The sequence below is a fragment of the Schistocerca cancellata genome, chromosome 3 (genome assembly GCF_023864275.1).
Source record: "Schistocerca cancellata isolate TAMUIC-IGC-003103 chromosome 3, iqSchCanc2.1, whole genome shotgun sequence".
In the NCBI taxonomy this organism is placed as follows: Eukaryota; Metazoa; Arthropoda; class Insecta; order Orthoptera; family Acrididae; genus Schistocerca; species Schistocerca cancellata.
This window is the reverse complement of record NC_064628.1, coordinates 820,647,242-820,653,241: the sequence shown is the minus strand read 5'-3', so window position 1 is coordinate 820,653,241 and position 6,000 is coordinate 820,647,242.

The window sequence follows — 6,000 nt, the reverse complement described above, 5'->3', positions numbered from 1 at the left end:
GGCTGCTCTACTACACAACACTACATTACACAGCACTACACTACACTGCCCTTCTGTACTTGGTATCAGGACCAAGCTAGACTACTTATTTGTCTGGATGGTTACCCCTGGCGTGCCATGATTCACATGGGCTGCCACCCGAGGCGGAGATACTGGGAGATGGCTGTTTAAGCCGGTAAACCATAAATAAAACTTTTTGCAAGCAAGTACCTATATACATATGGGTTCTATTGTAAAAAGAGGTTCTGGTACTGTGACCCTGTGACCTTCCGCGGGATGGGGGGGGGGGGGGAGAAGGAGTTAGAAATTTAGACTTCTTAAAATATTTTAACGCTTTTCTGCGCATTTTAAAAGTGCGAATACAACATTTATGCTGGCAAAAAATAAATTTCTCTCATATTATTTCTCAAAATCTGCTGTATTAATTTTTTCGTACGGATACCGTCACAACAGCACAGCGCAGAACAAGGGCGTTCAATGTTTTCTATTATCCTGAGCCACACTGGAAGAAGATGAGTATTTCTGAGCCGCACATAATATACTTAACGCTTACAATACCCGCTGAGGGAAATAAAGACAGAGAGAGAGAGAACGGGGTGTAGGCCTACCAATGAGGGAAGAGCCTCTTCTGGTGGGAGTTCTTTATTGAACATATTCAGTTTATGATAACTTTGCTTAGACGAGCTTTATGGAACTTTCTCTTTCTTTTCCTTGCCGATCACGTGATAGATGCTCATTTCTTGGGCCTCACTGATACCTGCTGTCGGCCGCATGTTACCCTCTAGTTGGTCACCCATGGCGTAGAAATCGCTCAATAATTTCTCCAGATTCTTGGAAACAACGTTAATCAACATTTCGTCATATACTAGTATAGACAGATAGATATTTATACAGTATATTAAAAAATACGTCGCCTATGTCAGTCCAAATGTTTATTAGAGCACCATAGCAAAAATTTGAAGTAAATCGGTCAAAAACTTTTCAAGATTTTTCGTAACAACGTTAAACAAGGATTTATATTCATATAGTCGCAGTATAGTAGTATCATACAAACATAAGACGTCATTTTCATAACATTATGTTGAATTCAAGCACGCAAACGTACAGTAACATGCCTGTTGCACTTGGTCGGTCAAAACAGGGACAGTCAATGCTGTTTGTGGATGACGCTCATGTTGTTGTTCGATGATGTGCATATGCGCTCGATTGGAGACAGATCTGGTGATCGAGCAGATCTGCTGGAAAACAACCGCCCGAATGCTTTTCATGAATGGTAGTCCATCAGGTCGTACCACCAGACTGACGTACAATTTGCAATCAGGGTGCTTGGGATATCCACGAGAATGCTCCTGCAGCCATACAAACTCGCACCCCAGACCATACCTCTAGATGTACGTCCATTGTGCCCAAAACTCAGATAGATTGGTTGCAAGCTCTCAACTGGTCTCCTAATCAACAGACGGCCATCACTGGCACGAAAGCAGAAACAGATTTCACCAGAAAACACAACAGACGTCCATACTGCCTCCCAATGAGCTCTCGCTTGACACCAATTGTCGGTGGTCTGGGGTCAGTGGAATGCACGCTACAGGACGTCTGCCTAGGAGCTGTCCTTGAAGTAATCGATTTGTAACATTTCGTTGTACCACTGTGATGCCAAACGCTTCTCAGATTGCTCCTGGAGATACCGTACGATGCGCCAGAGTCATACGACAAAGACGATGGTCTTCCCTGTTGGTAGTGCCACGTGGCCTTCCGGAGCACGGCTACCAGCTGTCATGTACAGTAGCTACATTCCTGCCAAGACGTTCTGCAGCATCTCTGAAGGAACACCCAGGTTGTCATAGTCGTATTACATGACCTCGTTCAAACTCAGTGATGTGTTAACAATGGCGTCTTGGTCCGCCCCGATAGCTGAATCGTCAGCGTGACGGGCTGCCGTCCTAAGGGTCCCGGGTTCGATTCCCGGCTGGGTCGTGGATTTTCTACGCCCAGGGATTGGGTATTGTCTTTATCATCATTTCATCCCCATTCGGCCGGCGCGCAGGTTGCCCAATGTGGCGTCGAATGTAAAAAAAAAAAAAAAAAAAAAAAAAAACCTGTACCAAGGCGGCCGGACCTGCCCCGTAAGGGGCCTCCCGGCCAATGACGCCAAACGCTCATTTCATTTCCAATGACGTCTTTGTCGCCATTCTTGACTAACATCAACTCACCACGTCCAATCTGAAAGGCAACTAACGCTCACGACTGTCACAGCGTCTGTTTAAAGCAAATCTAATTTGAATCCTCATAGTGGCGCTACTAACACCACTTTTATGCGACTGGGGCGAAATGTGAAGAGACATCCTCTTTCTGAGGTAGAAACACGCCTACCAACTCACTTTTATGTCGCACACCTCCTCCTTGGATTATTTTTCCGTCAGTCTAGTTAAATACTTAGTGTTCAAGCCTATTGTTACATCTTTGAGCACGTATATTTTAATAATGGGCAGAGAGGTGCGGTCTGCAACTCAATGTTCACACACACCTAGTTCTAGTATAATAGCCGTTTAACAGAGTTCAGGTTGTGCGCCATCTGTCGCACACAGGACATCTAATCGATATTCCACTTCCTCTCATGTCAGGCCTACTATGTTCTCATTAACGTGTGCAATTGCTGCTGTGATGGGAATTCGCAGTTCCTGCAGGTTCCGCATGTGGGTCTATCAGACAGCATCCGTCACAAAGATCCAAACAGGAAAAATTAAGGGGTTATGTCTAGAGAGCTTGAGAGCCATGGAATAGGTCCTCCTCTGCCAATCCAGCAACCTAGAAATGTGTCGTCCAGAGCCTTCCTAACGGTCGATCTGATGGTCGATGGCTAGTGGGGAGGAGCACTGTCCTGCTGCAGCATGACAGGTTGCAGTAGTTTTCGACATGTGAAAAAGTAAACTGTGCCAACGTGTCCAGATAGACTGCAGATGTTACCAACGCCTTTGCAAAGAGGAACTGTCCCAAAACACGGTAGTGAATTAGATCATATCACACGTTTCTCTTTGGGCTCTAGCGCACAAATTCCGTGCTGAAGTGGGGGTTTTCAGAGCCCTAGACATTGTGTCGGTGTGACTTACCAGACACATAAAAGGAAGCTTCCTCCGTGAACATCACCTTTTTCTGATAGTTTGGAACATCGTCCCTGCTACTCGGAATCTCAACTGCTAATGCTTTGCGCTTTGGCCTGTAATCGGGTTAAAGCGCATGCAGCAGCTGTATCTTGTGGGCATGAAGCTTCATTCTCTTGTATAGAACTCTGTGCACCGTGGGTGGTGGTAGCTGCAACTGTCTGGACGCTTCTACGTCTATAAAGATACTCCACAAGCCACCGCACCGTACGGTGCGTGGCGGAGGGTACCATGTACCACTACTATCATTCCATCTCCTGTTCCACTTGTAAACAGAGTGATGGGAAAACGACCGTCTGTATGCCTTCTTATGACTCCTGATTACTCTTATCTTCGCTGTCTTTAAACGCAATATATATTGCCGGCGGTAGAATCGTTCTCTAGTCAGCTTCAAAAGCCGGTTCTGTAAATTTTCTAACCGGCCGAAGTGGCCGTGCGGTTCTAGGCGCTGCAGTCTGGAACCGCGAGACCGCTACGGTCGTAGGTTCGAATCCTTACTCGGGCATGGATGTGTGTGATGTCCTTAGGTTAGTTAGGTTTAACTAGTTCTAAGTTCTAGGGGACTAATGACCTCAGAAGTTGAGTCCCATAGTGCTCAGAGCCATTTGAACCATTTTTTTTTGTAAATTTTCTCAGTAGTGTTCCTCGAAAAGAACGTTACCACCCCTACAGGGATTCCCATTTGAATTCCCGAAACAGCTCTGTAACACCTAATAAATCCAGCAGCCCACCTCTGAATTGCTTCGATGTCCTCCTTCAGTCCGACCTGGTCCGGATCACAAACACTCGAGCAGTACTCAAGAATAGCTCGCAGCAGTGTCCTACATGAGGTCTCCTTTACATGTGAACCACATTTTCCTAAAATTCCCGCAATTAACCGAAGTCCACCATTCGCCTTCCCTACCACAGTTCTCACATGTTCATTTCATTTCATATCGCTTAGTTCGGCTGCTGATAAATAATTGCTGTACCCGTTACACATCCGCATCGGGTGTTCTCGGATGCCCAGAAGTCGTCCTCTTCATGACACTTCCGGAGTCCTTGAACCTCTTGTGCCACTGTCTGATGGTCGGACGTGATGGTGATGTGGTTCTACAACACATCAGTACCCGGATGCTCCGCTGAACCTAGATATCAGATTTGGTCTCTATCAAACATTGCACACATTGTGCCACTTCCTGTGGGCAAGACATTTTCGTCAATAACTGACCTGCAAAAATAATTTTAAGAAACTACGTGTGTGGGGACATTGTGTTGGAAACCACATCTTCCTATCTACCCCCTTTCTGAAATATACGTTATCAAGATTGTAAAGAGCATTCTTAATGCAAGAACTCTCTTAGCATAACAGCAACGATATAAATTCTGTTGAAACTAATAATCGCGTAAAAATTTTGTTATTATTTTTACCTGGTGCACGGAACTATCAAACGATTGTCTGCCTCTTCATCGCAAAAATGTTTCAGCCATATTCAAAGGGGTGGGTCGTGATTTTATCATGATGAAATCACACACTCGTTGTTACGCCTGTCTTGTTGTCCTCCATTTCGTAAACGATAGAAATAGCATTATTTTTGCATGCAGATAGACGTAATACACTCCTTTTACGACCTCCCACAAACCACACTGCGTCTACCGACCTTTCTTTCCTTTACTGTTTGTTTAGTTCGGCATTTCCTGATAAGGGTATTTATCGTTTACTACTTCACCTATGTTTATTACTCGTTTGGTTAAACTGACGGTTGTTTCAGTTAGGAAGATGCCGATTGAACTGAAATCCTCGAAACGTTCATCACTATTCCATATTTTGTTTTAGAAATGACCTCGTTAACACTGTATGTAATTGTAAGCAACACATTTTTGTTATGGCTGGGCTTTATGAGGCTGTGCTGCCCGGTTAGGCAATGGTTAGTAGCGACGCGATATTCTGTTCGCATAATCTGCCATATTTTACTACTTCCCTAATTGTGATAATCTCCTCATAACATAACTGGTACGTCCTGTACAGAATATAGAGACTGACTGTGTCATGCGACTTGTTGCACATCCTACTGTGCCCTAACCTGCAGTATCTATCTATCTATCTATATACACTCCTGGAAATTGAAATAAGAACACCGTGAATTCATTGTCCCAGGAAGGGGAAACTTTATTGACACATTCCTGGGGTCAGATACATCACATGATCACACTGACAGAACCACAGGCACATAGACACAGACAACAGAGCATGCACAATGTTGGCACTAGTACAGTGTATATCCACCTTTCGCAGCAATGCAGGCTGCTATTCTCCCATGGAGACGATCGTAGAGATGCTGGATGTAGTCCTGTGGAACGGCTTGCCATGCCATTTCCACCTGGCGCCTCAGTTGGACCAGCGTTCGTGCTGGACGTGCAGACCGCGTGAGACGACGCTTCATCCAGTCCCAAACATGCTCAATGGGGGACAGATCCGGAGATCTTGCTGGCCAGGGTAGTTGACTTACACCTTCTAGAGCACGTTGGGTGGCACGGGATACATGCGGACGTGCATTGTCCTGTTGGAACAGCAAGTTCCCTTGCCGGTCTAGGAATGGTAGAACGATGGGTTCGATGACGGTTTGGATGTACCGTGCACTATTCAGTGTCCCCTCGACGATCACCAGTGGTGTACGGCCAGTGTAGGAGATCGCTCCCCACACCATGATGCCGGGTGTTGGCCCTGTGTGCCTCGGTCGTATGCAGTCCTGATTGTGGCGCTCACCTGCACGGCGCCAAACACGCATACGACCATCATTGGCACCAAGGCAGAAGCGACTCTCATCGCTGAAGACGACACGTCTCCATTCGTCCCTCC